The sequence below is a fragment of the Mesoplodon densirostris genome, chromosome 16 (genome assembly GCF_025265405.1).
Source record: "Mesoplodon densirostris isolate mMesDen1 chromosome 16, mMesDen1 primary haplotype, whole genome shotgun sequence".
Classification (NCBI taxonomy): domain Eukaryota; kingdom Metazoa; phylum Chordata; class Mammalia; order Artiodactyla; family Ziphiidae; genus Mesoplodon; species Mesoplodon densirostris.
Window position 1 is genome coordinate 34,103,120 of NC_082676.1, and position 18,633 is coordinate 34,121,752.

Sequence of the window (18,633 nt, forward strand, 5' to 3'; positions counted from 1 at the left end):
AGCTACACCCACCAAGGGGGCCAGTTTGCTCTCTTCATTGCTGACTTGGAGCCATTGCTGGTAACGTGTGACCTCTCCCGGGGGGAAACAGAACCCCAGCTCCCACCCATCTTGGGACACTTAACCTTCCAGTCTTTCAGGGTATCCACCTGTAATAGGGGTCCTCACATCACCATCTCAGCCCTGCACCGTGGCTGTGGGATGGGAGTTACCCCTCACACGTGGGTTGGCCCCCACAAAGCTTGCACCATTTTATTGGATTCCACTTGTAAACATGAAGATAAACGGCAGCTAGGTGCCCAATCTCTACGGCTCTTCCCGTCAAAAAGCTCCGAGATCTCAATGTCTACGCCAAGTCACTTTTAATTTCTTTTTAACTAAGAATTAGCTCGGAGGTAATTGCTTTCATCACGTTGATGGAAATCAAGATGAAGTAAATAAAATGAAAAGCGAAATTGAACCTGAACGTCTTCCTCGTTGCCTTTGAATAATACGATGACAAAAAAACTATGTGATCTCCCAGGCTTGGAGTTTTTGTTGCTGGACATCTAGAAAGGAGATGTAATTATAGGGCCCATTTATCAAAAAGATTAAGGAAATCAGGGAATGGGAATTGGTTTGCAACAGTTCTGGAAATTATATCAACGTGACCCTTTGGGTCTGCATTTTTCACCCTGTGTCCAGCAAGTTTCTCGAATTCTGCAGTTTTCCTCCCTCCCTCCCAGCTCCCCAGATCAATCCTCATGAATAAGGTTGATCCTGAGGACGGGAGGACGGAAGCCCCGTCAACTCAATGCAAGGCTGGCTGGCGGGAGAAAGACTTGTTTTCCTTAAACTGTGTTACCAAGGATACAGCATCCAGTCCTTGGGATCTGAATGAAAGAGCCTGGTTTCTGGGGGTTTTTGTGCTTTTCATAATTTAGAATACGTTTGGTTTTCATTTGCAACTGGCCTGCCAGCCATCCTCCCCAAAGCTCTGTGAACTCGTCCGTAACGTGAATAAATCAAACTTTCTCAGCTCCAGCTGCCTCACAGGGAGGAATTTGGGGTGTTAGGAGGATCAGAGGATTCTCCTGGTTTGGGGGTTCTCAAGACTTACCCTGGGAGTGTTTCCCAAAGGACTTTTACAAAATGCACACTCCTGGTTCCCACTCCCCGGGTGAGGTCCAGGCAGGTTTTGTGGAAGTTCCCCGGATGGTTCTGGGGCACATCTTGCTTAAGAAACAAGTCCAGCACCCCTACTTCAAGTGAGGCAATGGAGGCCCTGTGGGGCTGGGGAGGGGTGGGGGAAGTGGCCAGGAGCAGATGGTCATTAGCAGCAGCCCCTGGCCTAACAACCCTGACAGTGCAGGGGAAATGGGAGAGAGGTGTCGTCCCTGGCTCTGCCTCTTGCCAGCTGTGTGACCTTGGGCAAGTTACTCGATGTCTCTGTGGTCAACTTCCCTAGCTGAAATATGGGGACAGTACAGCCCGTCCTTTTGCTGGGCTGGGGTGAGGCTTACAGGAGATTACACCAGTGTGTAGTGGGACCCCCCCCACCAACGTCCAGCATAATTATGTCCAGCACGTGTCTTTGTTGGTCCTGCACCATAATGAAGTGGGGCTTTGGAGGTGCTGCTCCCGCAGTCCCCAGGGCTTCTGACTTAGCTGGCCACTCTAGACGTTTCCAGGGATGGCTATTTCCTGACACCATCCTGGCCCTGTCTGCCCTCCAGGGAACAATGAGCCAGGCGGGATGCCCAGAGGGCCCTGGCTGCCAGGCCACCCTGCTTGATAGTTTCTGGGCCTGGAGATAGGCACGAGGTTTCCCCTCATTGGCTGCTTGGGGTGTCATCTTTGCACACACAACCCCTCTGTCAAAGGCTCTGAAAACCCCATGAGTGCTTTTCTGGAAAAGAGTTCCCCATCCTGAAGGCTGTGTTTCCTAGGCCACCATGACAAATGGCCACAAACTGGGTGGCTTAAGACAAATTCATCTTCTCACAGTTCTGGAGGCCAGAAGTCCAAAGACAAGGTGTCAGCAGGGTTGGTTCTTTCTGGAGGCTCTGAGGGAGAATCCATTCCATGCCTCCCTTCTCTTCCGGTGGCTGCCGGCAATGCTTGGCATTCCCTGTCTTGCAGAAGCATCACCCCAATCTCTGCCTCTGTCATCACATGGCCTTCTTCCCCCATGAGTCTGTGTCTTCTCTTTTGTCTCTTATACGGACACTTGCCACTGGATTTAGGGCCCACTCAATGAACCCGGGATGATCTCATCTTGAGATCATTTAATTACATCTGCAGGGATTCCCTGGTGGCGCAGTGGTTGAGAGTCCGCCTGCCGATGCAGGGGATGCGGGTTCATGCCCTGGTCCAGGAAGATCCCACATGCCGCATAGCAGCTGGGCCCGTGAGCCATGGCCGTTGAGCCTGCGCGTCCAGAGCCTGTGCTCCGCAACGGGAGAGGCCACAACAGTGATAGGCCCGCGTACCGCCAAAAAAAAAAAAAAAAAAAAAAAAAAAATTACATCTGCAAAGACCCATTTTCCAAACAAGGTCACATTCACAAGTACTGGAGGTTAGGACTGAATATATCTTTGGGGGCCACAATTCAACCCACTGCAGAGGGGTTTCAATTCCTGTATTTCCTTGATTCTAAGATTCTCTTTCCTCCCACATTTTAATGTTTAACTCCACATGTATCTTAAAACCAGTGATCAACTCCAGGGCAGTCCTTCTGCCTCCCCACAAGCTATTATGAAATCCATGGTAGTTGTGTTTCTCATCTATTGTGAATTGACATAGTTCCAGGCTCCGGTCAAAGGAAGGTCTCAGGGCCTCTGGGTTGGGGCCTCTTCTTGCTGGAGGCTGGAGATGGGAAGGCCCGAGGCCAGCCCAGTCTCTCTTCCTCTGCCTCAGCAAGGCCACTTGCCAGCCAAGGTGGGGCACCTCAGATTGAGCCTCCAAGGGCTCTGGACCAGATCTCCTCTCCAGCGGGGGCCAGCTTTGCTTTCTCACTACTCCTGATGGCTGTTGGTTCTGCTGCCAGCACCCCACACCCTACGGCTCTCCAGGCCCAGGGAGGTGGGGGGAAGGCCCTGCAGCAAACCCCGCAGCAAGTACTTTCCATTAATTCTCTCATTTGTTCGCATCAACCTTCCCACCCCACCTCACTGCTGATCCTTTGAACCCCAGCAGTTATCAATGTCACATCCTCAGAGAGGCCCACACTGTTCCAAGCGGTGTCCCTCTCCTCTCGTCCCACCCCACACACACACAGCGAAAGCCTCCACATATGACAGCTGAAACCATTTTGTTAAATATTTTGCTTTATTCTTGTCTTTCTTCCCCATCAGGTTCTAGCTCCACAATGGCAGTGCCCCCAACCCGCTCATTCACCCCAGTTTCTGGCACAAGCCTTGGCTCTAGAAAGCACCCAGAAAATGAGTGAATGAATGAACAACTGAATGAAGAGTGAGCAAATGAATGAGTGAGTGACTTCAATCCACAAAACACCCCCAGGAGAGATTTTACAGCCAAGGACACGGAGCTCAGGAAGTCATATCAGATGCGGAGATCATGCAGGTTGTAAGTGGGACTCCAAAGTCCTTTTGTAGCAACAAGCAAACACGCGTCATTAGACACAGTTTGCCATGTTGTCAGAGGGTCCCCATCAGGAGCAGCGCAGGCTCAGTGCGGTGACACTCAGCCCCGCTCCTCAGGGTCCAGCCTGGGGATCCTGGGCAGGAGGGGTGAGACCCCAATATGAGAGTCTCCTTGCAGACCCCACACGAAGCAGGACTGACCCAGCATCCCCACACCGTGCTCTGGTAGCCCCCGCTCCCAGCTGGTGACTGAGGGTGGCAGGGTGGGAGATGGGGGCTCCAGGCCTTCCCAACAACTTTGCGAGCCTCCCTTAAACCGCACGCCGTCTAGGATGCTCCGGCCAACCTCCTCTCCCGCCCTCTCACCTTCCCTCGGCAGCCACCTTGCACTGTGGGCTTACTGCCCCCCAGTCTTTCCTGACGCCCTCCTCATTTTTCCCCACGGGCTTTTATCCAATAAATTCTAACACAGTGTTAGCATCCACTTCTCAAGGGGCGCAGGGGGTTCCTATCTGCTTCTGAGGCGACCTGTAGGGATGAGGCCCCAACTGTCATTCTCTGGAGGAGTCAGGGCTGGAGACAGAGGTACTGGCTGGAGCCCAGCGAAGCTGGCAATGTGCTGGAAACTGGGCCTCCTGGGTTGGGGGTGCTGAGAAGGGAGAAGCTTGCGGAATTAGAGGATTTTCAATTGCAACTGCCAGCATTCCAACTCAAACGGGCCGAAGTAAAAAACGAAAGGCTCATGTAGGAACTGGAAACTCCAGTGAGGTCTCACACCCGGCGCAGGTGTGTCCAAGCTTGAGCCTGCACAGGGACTTGGCGCCCCTCCAGCAGCAAGATTGCGTCTGCTGGCTCAGCCACTCCATGGGAAAGCCCGCGTGGGGCTGCTATGTTTCTGATTGGCCTGGCTTGGCGCACATGCCCATCCCTGACCAATCACTGAGGCAGGGGAAATGATGTGTTCTGATTGGCCAGGCCTGGATCACGTGTCCATCCTTGGGCTCATGGGGTGGGGTTTATCCACACAGTCCACGTGGACCAAGAGAGGAGGGCGGTTCCACAAGGGTAAGTCTGGGTGCTGGTGCTGCACAAGGGAACCTGAAGGGTGGCAGCTCTGTCAGCCCTGCTGGGGGAGCCCCACTCTCTGGAAGCCGAGCAGGGGGTAACTCAACGCCCACTGGCATCCATTACACAGAGTCAGGGCTCAGAGACAAGGACCTGAGACCTCCCCGTACGTTCTAGAACTTTCCAGAGCCTCATGCACCTTCCAAGTGATTGGAAAACTGTGACTGTGAAGAGCGTCCAGGTGGGGGAGACTGTGGCAGAGACGGTCTTGGTCTTGAGGAAACAGGACAGGTGTGCAGGGTCAGCATTAAGAAGAAAGAGAAAGAGGCTGAGTCCTGGGGCCTGGGAGAGAAAGGGGTGGGATGGGCCCTGGCCAGGATCTTGTGCCAAGAAGCCCCGGAGTGGATAGTGTATACATAAATGTTAAGACTCTGTGAAGCAAATAAGTAAGTAAGAAACCCAAGTCTAGCCAGCCAGCTTAATCTTAATAACTGGGTCTACACCTGAGGCCCCTCATCCTCTCAGAATTCACAGCCACCTGATATTAATGTCCCTTTGATGCCTTTCACAGCTGGACCCTGATACTTCCTGGTTTGGGACAACAGGGCATTTGGATTTTTTTCAATGGCAGCCTCTAGAAGCTAATTAGGCCATTACTCTTCAAAGATTTAATTTGCTTTGATGGGCCAATCTATAATTATATTTCCAAACAGCTTCTATTTAATTACTGCACAAAATGAATGAGGTCCTTGAGCAATTTGAGTCTGATAAACTCACTTCCTGTTTTAGTTCCCGAGACAAAGAAAGACACAAGGGGAGGGGGAAGGCAGATGGATGGGGTTAGGGATGGGGACTGACTGACACCTAGGGAGGTGGCTGTCCCCACCAGAAGAAGTGTTTGAGGGATCATGTGGCTGCAACCACAGCAGGAAGGACCACGGTGGGAAAGATGAGGTGGGAATCAACAGATGTTTGGGGAGGGGGCATTGTCACTAGAAGGGAAGCCCCAGGAGGGCAGGGATTTTTATCTCTTTACTGCTGTAGTCCATGTGCATTGAGCAGAACTCGGCCGCCAGTATGTGCTCAACGAACACCTGTTTAGCAGGTGCATTGGGTAGACTTGATGGGAATCTGGGTTCTTACAGCCTGAGCGAGGGTGTTGCTGGGAGAAAGCAAGCTGGCCCTCGGACAGCTGATCCCTAGTGAGTCTTTTACACCAGGGCAACTGTGGTCGAACAGCCCAGCATCCATTCCCCCCTTTTCTAGGGATGGCACCCTTGTTCTGTGTTGAGGGGCCACCTTGCCCCCTGAACTCTGTCCCAGTGGATGTCATGAGTTGAATCGTGTCTCCCCTTCCCACAGTCATGTGTTGAAGTTCTGACCCCCTACTTCTTCAGTGTGTGACCTTACTGGGAAATAGGGTCATGGCAGATATCATTAGTTAAGATGAGGTCATATTGGAGGAGGGTGGGCCCCAATCCAATATGACTGGTGTCCCTATAAAAAGGGGAAATTTGGACACAGACACACATACACAGAGAGGATGCCATGCGAAGATTGGAATGATGCTGCCAGAAGCCAAGAAACTATCAGAAGCTCGGCGAGAAGCCTGGAACGGGTCCTTCCCTAGGGAGGGAGAACAGCCCTGCCGACACCTTGCTCTTGGACGTCTGACCTCCAGAGCTGAGAGACAGTACATTTTTGGTGTTTAAGCCTCTCCGTTTGCAGTATTTTTTTTTTTTTTTTTTTTTGTGGTACACGGGCCTCTCACTGTTGTGGTCTCTCCCGTTGCGGAGCACAGGCTCCGGACGCGCAGGCTCAGTGGCCATGGTTCATGGGCCCAGCCGCTCTGCGGCATGTGGGATCTTCCCGGACCGGGGCACGAACCCGTGTCCCCTGCATCGGCAGGCGGACTCTCAACCACTGCGCCACCAGGGAAGCCCCGTTTGCAGTATTTTTAATGGCAGTCCTAGCAAACTCCTACAGTGAGAGTGTCAATCCCGACGCCCTCACCTGCTCCCGCCAGGATGCTGCTCAGGTACCCCCTCCCTGAAACGTGACTCCCATGGCCGTCAGTGAGCCCTGCCCTTTTCCACCGACTGGGTAATTCTCCTGTGGGCAGCTTCTCTCCTGCCTCCCCCTTCAACTCTCTGATCTACCCCCAGAACCTCCTGAGAACTTCTGGGGGCTTACTGAATTCAGAAGGGTTTTTTTTGTCTCGTTGTCAGTCAAATGTTCCTGATGGACACCAGAGCCAAGAGCTGCCCCTTGTGAGGCAGGTCTCCAGGCAGGGAGGGGGCGAAAGCTCAGCATGGAATCATCTGCTCCCTCCTGCCCCGACCACACACGTTATTCAGCTCATCTAGATCATGTGTTTGGTGCAGGGGATGCTGCAGTGAATAAGGCAGCGGGAAGGGAGATGATCAAGTAAGCAATTTCAGTACAGTGGGGTGGGCATTGTGACAGGTAGGAGGGGGCCCTGTGGGAGCTCAGATGAGGGGCACCTAACTCCTTGTGGGTGGGGTGGGTGGTCAGAAACGAGGACAGAGCAGGGCTGCCAAAGGCAGGAGAGGATGGAGCTAGGGTGACCAGCTGTCCCGTTTGCCTGGGACTGTCCTGATTGTAGCATTAAAAGCCCCGGGTGCTGGGAAGGCTCATCGTGCCAGGCAACCTGGAGGGTCGGTCCCCCAGGACAGGGCACGCAGGGGATTGTTTGTGGCTGGAGTGGAGAGTAGGGCAAAGGGGGTAGAGAAGTTGAGAAGGGGCAGCATCGCCAGGGGCCTTGCAGCCCACGGAACAAGGTGCAGATCTTAGAGCTAAGAGACAGGAAAAGCTTTGGAGAGTCTCCTGCAGGAGCGTGATGTGACAGGAGCTGTAACTTTTCCGAGGACGCCTCTGCCTGCTGGGGAGGGTGGAGCGCACAGGGCAGGAGGGGCGGGGAGACGCCTCCACATGGGGACGAAGCTGGGGAGGCTCTGACAGGTTAGGCTTCGAGCGGCCAGGGACCTTGATTCAAGCAGTGATTCTGAGCCTTTCTTGGAGGAGGGGGTGGCGACAGACGTGCTCGGAGACGCTGATGAGCGCCATGGACACCCTCCTCCAACAGATGCACACGGCTGCCCGCACGCATCGCTTTTCTCAGGCACACAGACGCTGTTGCAGGCAGTTTCAGGGCTTTTGCAGACCCCTGAGATCCAGCCATTCCTCACCTCCTGCCCATCTCCAGCCCGGCCCCTCTGGTCATCCGTGTCTCCAGTAACCCTCTCTGTGCTCAGGTCAGCTTTGTTCAAGTCAGTTTATACCTACAGCAAGTCGGTAGTGACCCAGGGTTCAAACATGGGTAGATTTGATGCCCAACACATTGCATTTTCTCCTGTCTCGATGCCTGCGGGGTGTGTGTGTGTGCGTGTGTGTGTGAGAGAGAATGAGAGAGAGAGAGAGAGATGTTTGACACTCCCCTTTGTATCTGAAGATAATATTACAGATGAAGGAGCAGCCTGCACTTGACTGAAATACAAACGTGTAAGCAATTTTGTTCCATTCCAGAAGCTCCACCGAGGAAATAGTCCCTGATGTGATGTGCTATGATGGATTCTCGGGGCAGCTGGACAGATGTGCTTTCCCTTCTCTAAGGGGAGGTCACCAGTCTCTGACTTTACCACCAGCATCCACAGCCCAGGAAAGAAATCGCATATTGAAAGTGTCCATCATGACACTGTCCCCAGAAAGCAGACAGGGAACAACTAGGAAAACACACGGTAGGGCCTCCCTGGTGGCGCAGTGGTTGAGAGTCCGCCTGCCGATGCAGGGGATACGGGTTCGTGCCCCGGTCTGGGAGGATCCCATATGCCGCGGAGCGGCTGGGCCCGTGAGCCATGGCCGCTGGGCCTGCGCATCCGGAGCCTGTGCTCCGCAACGGGAGAGGCCACAACAGTGAGAGGCCCACATAACGCAAAAAGGAAAAAAAAAAAAAAAAAAAAAAGAAAACACACGGTAAATAACATGACCCAGGAAGGGAGGGGACTTCCCTGCTTTCCCGTCAGTGTGTGGGGTGTTGATTATTGGGAGGGTTTTAAGGTCTCTGGAAAGGAGACACAAATGTTTGGGACTCCTGGGGAGGTGGATGTCACAGAGATGCTGATGCAGCCTGGAGATGCTGGACGCTGGTCAGGGGTGATTTCTGGGGGTCCTAAGACTGATGCGGACTGTAACTTACACGAACAGAAAACTCCTAAGCTAGGGCTTTAAAAGCACCCCGTGTTTTTACAGCCAGCAGCCAGAGGTCTGGCATTCATCAGCAGGGGCTTGGCCTGGACAGCAGAGGGGCCCTCTCTGTGCCAAAATAGTGTCACTGCCCGCGATGCAAACCCACACGCTGGGATGAAACATAACAGGTCTGGCGCTGGCCCCTAGCCCTCGAGCCAAGCCACTGGCTGCCATCCTGTGTCCTGGACTCTTCAGGGACCCTCTGGCTGGTGCTTCCCTGCCCTGAGCAGTGCTGTTGCCTCGGACACTGGCCCAGCTGCCCGGCCGTCATTCTCACTGCCTGCAATGGATGAACTGGGAGGCAGAGACATTGATCCAGCCCAAATGGTAACCGAGGACACAGGCAGTGCTTTCGGGCATAGCTGGAGGAGAAATCGAACTTCAGCCACAGGTCAACGCGGAGGGAGACCCCAGCTGACCCAGCTGCAGCCTTGCCAGCCTGGAATAATCCCAAGAAAGGAACTCACCCTGCTGGAGGCTACAGGGAGAAGGCAGCAGCCACTGGCTCCCGCTGGCGCTGCCAGGCCATCTCGGGCAAGGGTCTGAGCTCACCAAGGCTCGTCCTCCCCATTCTCCACGTCACCCACCTCCCTGGGCTGTTAGGGGACTAAATGATGGATTCTTTTGCCAGGGCTGCCATAACACACTAACTCAGACTGAGTGGCTTACACAACAGAAATTTATTTTCACACAGGCTGGAAGTCTGAGATCAAGGTGTCAGCAAGGTTGGTCTCCCCTGAGGCCTCTCTCCTTGGCTTGTAGATGGCCATCTTCTCCCTGTGTCCTCACATGTCCCTCCCTCTGTGTGTCTGTGTCCTAGTCTCCTCTTCTCATAAGGACACCAGTCGTACTGGATCAGAGCCCACCCCAGGGACCTCCTTTTAACTTAATCTCCCCCCATCTCCAAATACAGTCACGTTCTGAGGTACTGGGGCTTAGGACTTGGATGTGCAAATTTTAAGAGGGCATAATTCAGCCCATAACAAATCAGGTGCTGCACAGAGACACCAGACACGGTGAAGGTGGTTAATAAACAGAGGCGAGTGTGATTCAGGGGGCCTGAGAAGACAAGCAGAGACAGAGTGTTGAAAACTCTGCCGAGTTCCGGCATCTTAGCCTTTCTCTCCACCGGGAAGCCACCCTGGGCTTCCGCTGTTGATCCTTCCAGGGAGGAAGGAATTCACTTCACAGCCTTGTGCGACCCTACATTTCTGGCGTGGCTCAGCTGAGCTAGCTTACGGTCCCTTGAGAGCTTCCAACGGTGGGCTCACCATGCCTTGAGACAGGAATCCCAGGCCCACTCCCCCCCTCCCCCCCTCCAGCCAACAGCTGGTGCCAGTCAAGCAGTGTCAGTGGGCCCTGTAGCCCATGTCAGGGGTCCCGGTGTCACTGCCTTCCTTCTGGGCTGCCCCCCGCTGACATCATCAAACGGGGAGGGATGATGCTGAGCAGGAGATGCATTACACCTCCTTCCCATGTTTGATTCCATTGGGTCATGAGACAGGGATTTCTGCCCCTCTGACTTTTTTCTTTTTTCTGACCTGAAGCTATTGGGAGATTTTTCTCCGATCTGGACACCGCACAGGCACTCAGGACCGTCTGCTCAGGAAGGGGCACCTTCCCAAAGGCCAGAAGTAGGCTCTCTGGATGCCATTCAGACCCAGGAAAGGGGCTCCCCGCAGCCCAAGAGGGATCAGAAGAGAGAAGGGCTGGCTTTCTGGTGAACTGGTTTCATTGAAAGGCAAGAAGCGGCTTAAAAGCACCTCCTTGACTGTTTTTCTGGTCATGTCCTATTCTCCCCACAGGGTTTAAAAATCTGCCTGAACCCAAGACAGGCCTTTGATGATGGTTGTGCCAAAGGCGGGGGCTTCCTGGCATCTGCTGGCCCCTCTTCCCACCACATACTTCTGCCCTTGTCTTCCCTAGAACTTTGACATGTTGTACCAAGCGGAAGATTTTCTCCAAAACCATCCGCAAGTTGGTGATAATTTTCTGCAGCAAAAACACCACCAAGGCTTTTCTGGTAACATTTCAAAGTTGGACTGCAGTAGACACGGCCCCCCGGAGTCTGGGTGAATGAGAGCAGGCGTTTTGAGTCGAGACAGTTTGATGCATTTTACCGGCTGCTGCCCATGTGTCCTGACGTAGTGGTGTCATCACCCGCGTTTGTTCACTGTGCACAGACGGGGCTCTTGCCCCGACTAAGCCATACTGTTGAATAACGGAATTATTCTTTTCCCGTCCTGCCTGCTGGATCTCAGTAGCTGCAGGACCCGCACTGGGGGGGAAGTTTCAGGACCTGAACTGTGCAGAATGGAGCAGGAGCTCCCCCTCCAACTCTCTCCCTCTCCAGTCATGAGATTTCTCCAGAGGAGCCTCGGTGTCATGTTGCTACCCATTAACGCTCCTTTCTTCTTTCCCTTGGAAATCAGAGTGTCAGCTTTTGCCAGCAACGCCTGAAGAAAGTGAGAAGGTGGAAAGGCCCAACCCCCCTCCACGCCCCCGTGTGGGAGGAAACGCTGGACCTTTCCTGCTTGGTACCCGCTTCCCTGCAGGTTCGTAAGTGGCAGTGCAGGTAAGAGGTGGATGAGTGCCTCAAAAGTGAAAAATAGAATTCCTCTTCTGGATCATACCCCGAATAATCGAAAGTAGAATCGAAAGTAGAGGCTTGAACAGTTATTTGTACACACACGTTCATAGCAGCATTAGTCACAGCAGCCAAAAGATGGAAGCAGCTCACATGTCCATCAGCAGATGGATAAAGTGTGGTCTGTCCACACAAGCGAGTATTATTCGCTGTTAAAAAGGAAGGAAGTCGCATATCACATGCCACAGTATGGACGAACCTTGAGGACATGATGCTGAGTGAAATAAGCCAGGCACAGAAAGGCAGATACTGTAGGATTCCACTTCTACGAGGTCTCTGGAGGAGCCAGATTCATAGAGACAGGAAGTAGAAGGGTGGGTGCCAGGGACTGGGCTAGGGGGAGTTGGGGGGTTAGCGTGTAATGGGGACAGAGTGTCAGTTTACAAGATGAGAAAGTTCTGGAGATGGATGGGGTAGGTGGCTGCACAGCAATGTCAGCGTTCTAAATGCCTTAAACTGAACTGTTTACCTAAGAATGGTTAAAACAGTGCATTTTATGTTATGTGTATTTTACTAACAGTAAAAATGCAGCAGCTCAGAATTGGTTAAGGGGTTTTGCTCTCCCTGGGATGGGCAGGATGGCCCGGTGGGCACCCTCTCTGTGCCTGGGCAAACCCGGAGTGGGCTGGCCCAGGAGTCCTGGTGCTGTGGCCACCTACCCGGGGTCTGGAAGAAGCCCCACTCTGTCTCAATAAACCCCCAGGCAGAGAGAGCTCTGGGTCCCTGTCATGTGAGATTAAATTCAGAGATCAAGGCCCCAGGGAGGCATCGAGACCGATGTCACACAAGGAGGCCCAGTTGCTGTGTCCGTTCTTTGTGTCCAGCTGTGACAGAAGCCAGGGGAGGGTGTGAGTGGTACAGGCCAGTCACTGCATGTGGGGACAGAGGTGGGCAGGGCGGGGACACTGGGTCTGGGCGGAGGGCTCTGAGGACCAGATGTGGCCGTGAGGAGGGCTACAGAGCAGCTCTGCGTCCATGGGGCCTTTTTAAGGCCATGGGCTGTGGCTCAGCGTGACCTCAGGCCTGTCCCTCCCAGTCCCCGGGTGTCAGTTTCCTCCTCTGTCACATGAGGGTGGATGGTCGCTAAGGGCTCTCCCAGGACAGCGGACGTTTATGGTTCTGTGTGAAAAATGAGCATGTCCTGAGGTGTGGAACGTCAGAGCTCTAGGAATGTGGGAGACACCTGGGTGGTCACATGGCTAGCGCTAGAGCTTGGCGCATGGGAAGTGCCCGCTGCCGCCCTCCCACGCACCACCAAGTCGGCTCTAGGGGCTTTGTGCGGGGGTCCTGCTCCTGGCTTTGCTCAAAGGCCCTTTGGCAGTTGGGACACCTACCTCCCGGTGCTGCTGTGCCCGGGGTCGCCACCTCCACTCACTTCCCAGACGAGGCCCAGGAAGGATAAGCTGGGCGCCAGGAGAGGTTTTCTGAAAATGAATAATCTGGGGGAGGCAGGTCCTGTTCCTTTCATTTCTTGAGAATCCAACTGGGCAGGGCCAGGCGGGAGGTGGGGGAGGGGAGCACAGCAGGGACCCGGTCTGGGAGCCATCGCTGTCCTCTGTAGCATCTTCTTTGCCACGACAGCACTAACCACCAGCTCTGGAGGTGTTCCAGGCACCAATGCTTTACATGTGATTTCTAATCCCTTAAGACAGCCTTTCAAGATACTTGCTACTGTCCCCACTTTATGGATGAGAACATCGAGGCTCAGAGCAGCTGAGAGACTGGCTCAGGGTTACACAGCAGGGAGGAGGCGGGGCCAGGATCTGAGCCTGTGTTAACCTCCCACATCACGCAGCCCCGAGGTCCGGAACTGAAGTGGCGCCCTGAGCATGGCGGACGGATGACAGGAGCCGGGGAGCCCCCGATCATGGCGGCAGGGTCCCCGTGGGCAGCTTCTCAGCCACCAGGCTCAGCAAACGCTGCTGGTTGGAAAGCCCAGGAGCTGCCCCTGCCCCAGAAGCAGGGAACACACAGTGGAACACACCCACCAGCATTTGGATCCAGATCTGCGCCGTCCAGCCAACCGGCCAGCAGGCCAGCAGCCAGCAAGGGCGCCAGCTCTCCCAGGCTGGGCACATCCTTTCACGGTGAGCTGCGGGGAGCGAAACCCAGGGCCTGCGCAGTGTGTGCCTCCCCTCAGCGGCCCCGTCCATCCCCTCTCCCTGTTTCCCTAGGCTGGGGTCCGTCCTCCCCGGAGCTGCTCGGTTCTGCCCACAGGTCTTGGCCCAGTTTCCCGACATCTCAGGGAGGCTCAGAAGGCTCTCAGCGGGCCCAGGCTCGGTCTGAATTAGGTTGCTGTTGATCGTATTGTTTTGGGGAGAAATGTTCATTTCCAGCCCCTACACTGTGCGCACAGACTGGGGCTCCTGTCCTGAGCCAGATGCCAACTGATTCCAAGGGGAGGGGGGCGGGAATTTGATTTGATTCCTGTGCGAGGGCAGAGGGGTCATGCTCCGGCCTGGCTGGGGGACTCTGGGGGCTCTGGCATGTAGGGTGGGCTGCTGGGAGTGTGTCGGGGGGCTCAGAGGGGAGCAGACAGGCGAGCTTGCCCAGGGCCAAGATTTGGAAACTACAGCAGGGAGTCTGGGGGCCATGGCTCAGTTTTGCCTCCCCCCAGCCCCAGGTCCAGTGTCGGAGTCCCAGCCCCTGAACAGACGATGGGCATGGAAAGTCGACTTGCCCCAAGCACGAGGCCCAGGCTATGGGGCCAACGACCCAGGGTGAGAAAGCAGGCAAGGTCTTCATGCTGCTCCTTCAGGGATGGCTTCTCCCCTCCAGCCCTCCCTGGGGCCCTTCCCCCAGCTCTCCCCTCCAGGTCTGTCCAGGTCTGTGCTCTGGATGCAGGAATCCCCACACATCAGCGGTGCCTGGAGTAGACACTGCCTAGTGTATGCCGCCTGGACACACAGCTAGATGGCGCTTCCCAGCCCCCCTTGCAGACAGGTTCATGGTGGGGAAGTGAAGTACGTACCCCTCGCAGGCCTGGCCCATCACACCCTCCTTCCTTGGATTCCAGGGCTCTAGGGGAAAACAGGTCATCTGATGGAAGGAGCCTGGGTCCCTGCATACCCACGTGGAGGAGAGCATCCACAAAGCCCACTTCCAGCTGAGACATGAGTGAGAAGTAGCCTTTCTTGTGGGGAGGCCGTGAGCTGCAGACTGGTTTGTTAGCTTCATGGTACCTCTTGGGGGGCCTGGAGAAGGCAGCTGAACTGAGGGCTTCCCATGGCTCCATAAGCAGCATGGCTCCAGCCAAAGGAGAGGCAGGAAAAGGCAGGTGCTTCCTTGTGGGGGCACCTGAGGACCCCAGACCTGCTGGAGGCCTTAGCAGTGGTGGGGTCCCACAGGACAAGTGAGGCAGGGGCCTGCACAGAGGAGGCCACTGCTGAGAGAGAGGTGGGACTGGGACACTTCAGCGTCCAGCAGAGCAGTTCAGGAGGTGGCGTCTTGTGGAAACAAGACTAGCAGGGACCCATGGCAGCACCCCTGTGACCTGCAAAGGATTGTGGGTCCAGAGCCTTCCCTACATGTGGCAAGCAGGCTGGAACACCCGCCCTCGGTCCCCACTGCTCCAAACAGGTAAGCAGGTGGGCCGAGGGCAGAGGAGGGGTCCTGCCAGCTAGAGGCAGGAGGACCAAACTACAGCTGGTTCAGAAACGCTCTTGTCTTCAAGAGCACGTGTGGGCCAGCACCCCCGGTCTCCATCTTCACCCTCAGTGTCGCTGACCCACCTTGGGTCGGAAGGGAGGGTCTTCCGACACTGCCAGGGAACCGAGCTTCTTACCTCCTCCATGCCCAGAGCCCCTCCCTCACCCAGCATCGGCCTTGATTGCTATGCTCAGCCCTGACCGAGCCTGGAGAAAGGGGGTGCGTTGGGGGGTGGGGTGCAGAGTGGGGGATCGTGCCCAGGTTGGAGGAACAGAGAACCCTCCCAGATAAACTGGGTGCCACAAAATAACGTGTGTTCCTGGGAGAGCCATGGATACACCAAGACAGCACATCATGGAAAGAGATGTTTAAAGTTTAAAAGGCCTAGATCTGTAACCCTAGATCTTGCCTAGATCTGTAAGCCAAACATCTGTCCCTGCTCTGGGCAACTCAGCCCCTGATACTGCTTACACACCCCTAGTGATGGGGAACTCACTACCTCAAAAGGAAGACATTTTAGTTGTCAAAGAGCCAAGACCAAGTGTTTATCCTTTCTGAAGACAAATGCTTCTTGCCAGGCAGAGCAGGGGGAGTCTCTCCTGGTTTTGGTGAAGGACAAGGGCTCTGGACTCAGACTGGGCAAGTCCCAGCTCCACTTCTCACTGGCTGTGTGTTACTGGACAAGCACTCAATGTCTCTGGGCCTGTTTTGTCATCATCATTTTTTAAACGGGTGTAATAATTGTACCTTCCTCACGAGGCTATTGTGAGGATAAAATGAAATAACCCATCTAAGTTATGTGGCACAGTTTCTGCCATGTGACACGTGCTTGATAAATGTTAGGGATTATTACCCAACTCTATGAAATATAAATTCTTTAAGCCTGAAAGTAGGGCTCTGAATCAAATTAGAGCTTGGCCTGTGGATTCTACAAACATGAGTTCCCTGGGAAGGTGAGGGGAAAAGCTTTTCATGTCTCTATTTTGAGTAACAACAGCGACTATTACTAAGCGTCCATCTCCTGCAGGCCCCGTGCTCAGCACATGTGTTCACGATCATATTCCATCCTCCACGGACTCTGTGAGGCTGGGCTCATTAACACCTGCAGTGGGTTGAATAGTGTCTCCCCCGCCAAATTCATGTCCACCCAGGACCTCAGAACGTGACCTTATTTGACAATAGGGTTGTTGCACATGTAATTAGTTAAGATGAGGCCTTACTGGAGTAAGGAGGCTCCTAAGTCCATTGACTGGTGTCTTTATAAGAAGAGTAGGGGCTTCCCTGGTGGTGCAGTGCTTAAGAATCCGCCTGCCAATGCAGGGGACATGGGTTCGAGCCCTGGTCCGGGAGGATCCCACGTGCCGTGGAGCAACTAAGCCCGTGCACTACAACTACTGAGCCTTCGAGCCACAGCTACTGAAGCCTGCATGCCTAGAGCCCCTGCTGTGCAACAAGAGAAGCCACAACAATAAGAAGCCACGACAATGAGAAGGCCATGCACCGCAACGAAGAGTAGCCCCCACTCGCCACAACTTGAGAGAAAGCCTGTGCGCAGCAACAAAGACCCAACGTAGTCATAAATAAATAAATACATACATACATAAATTTATTTTTAAAAAAGAGGGAGGATACACTCACACGTGCACACACACACACACACACACACGTGAAGACAGAGGCAGACATTGGAGTGATGCAGCTCCAAGCCAAGGAACAGCACGTCACCGGGAGCCACCAGAAGGCAGAAGAGGGGGAGAAGGATGCCCCCCCAGAGCCTCGAGAGTGAGTATGGCTCTGCCGACACCTTGATTTCGGACTTCTGGCCTCCAGAACTGTGAGAGGATCCATTTCTATTGTTTAAGCCCTCAATGTTGTGGCAATTTGTTACAGCAGCCCCAGCAAATGAATACGTACATCCCCATTTTACAGATGAGGAAACTGAAGCTCAGAGACGTGGTCCGGGTCCCATGTCACTAAACGAAGAGTCAGGATTTGATGGCTCTTCAACGTCGAAGCTTGGGCGGTTCTCTGCAATCACGCCTCAGGAGAAATATCCATTCTCTCTGGGACACGGAGGATGGTGTAAGCAGTGCACCGGGGCTGTCCTAGCCCAGGTTTTCTAGAAAATAGAACCTGAGGCAAGACTTGAGTGCTAAGGGGTTACTGGAAGGTGCAGTCCCAGGGCGGTGAGAGTGAGACAACAGAGGATAGTGGAGACATAAAATGATACGCTCCTAGGCCAGCCGCTGCTTCACCCGCTGCAAAGGGTGCCCCAGGGATGTTTCCCGCCAGGCTTGCAGAAAGACAGCCAAGCCTCAGAACGACATTTCCAAAGGAGGAAAAGAGAAGAATTTATCTGCCAGCTTCATCCCATCTCCCATCTCCTTTAGCCAAAGTTGGCCGCATGGGACTTAACCGCCCCAGCTGCCATGTGTATCACCTGCTACCTTTAGGTGACCGTTGGGGGGAGCCCAAGCCATGCATTCACCCACGGCGGGGGGCGGTCAGGACAGCCCGCGGTACTGATGGAAGAGGTTACAAGGGCAGCAGCGGCAGCAGCCTGGGCTCTCTGTAAGCAAACAGCGCAGTCCCAGGAGACCAGGAAGCAGCAGGGACCCAAGGCAGCACCTCCAGTGTCCTTCCCAGTCCCTTTTCCTCTGTCACCCCCAACTTTGCCCTTTCTTTCTTCAAAATGCTGCAGAGAACAGCTGCCACAGGGTCCCCTGAAATTCTCCATGAAGACGCGGCAGAGCCTTGGGTTGGGAGCCTGAGCAATCTGGATAGGAATCCACACTCCACAAACAACTCACTTTGGACACCTAACCTTTGACTTCTGCCTTCACATGGCTTTACTGTGTGTGTGTGTGTGTGTCTGCGTGCGCGTCTGTGCGCATGTGCGCAAACGCATGCACACCCACGTGCATCTGGGTCTCTTCCCCTCCCACAGGGACACCAGTCACTGAGTCAGGAGTGAAATCACGTAACCCATCTATACCCAGTTCTCTCACCCATGGGCTGGGGAGGTGGACGGTCTCCTAAGGTGGCCTGGGTGAGCCATGGCCTCCTACTGTTCACCCCCTCGTGCGGGTCCTTCCCACGCTACACCAGCAGAAGTATGCCAATTCCAGGTCTGGCCTGCCAGCTTCAGCTTCCTCCCTCTTGGGTCCTGCACTTTGGGGTGCTCAGGACCACCACCTAAAAGTCCAGGCCCCCTCCAGGAAGACAGCATGGAGAGGCAAGGCTCTTGTACTACATGGAGCAGAGAGAAGCCCAGCCGTGCCCGGGCCCAGTCGAGCCTACAGATGACACCAGCCCAGCCACTGTCTGACAACAACACGAGAGGCTTGAAGTGGGATCAGAGGAAGAACTGCCATGCTGAGCCCGGCCAGCCCACGGCACCATGAGAGATAAAAGGACGGCGGC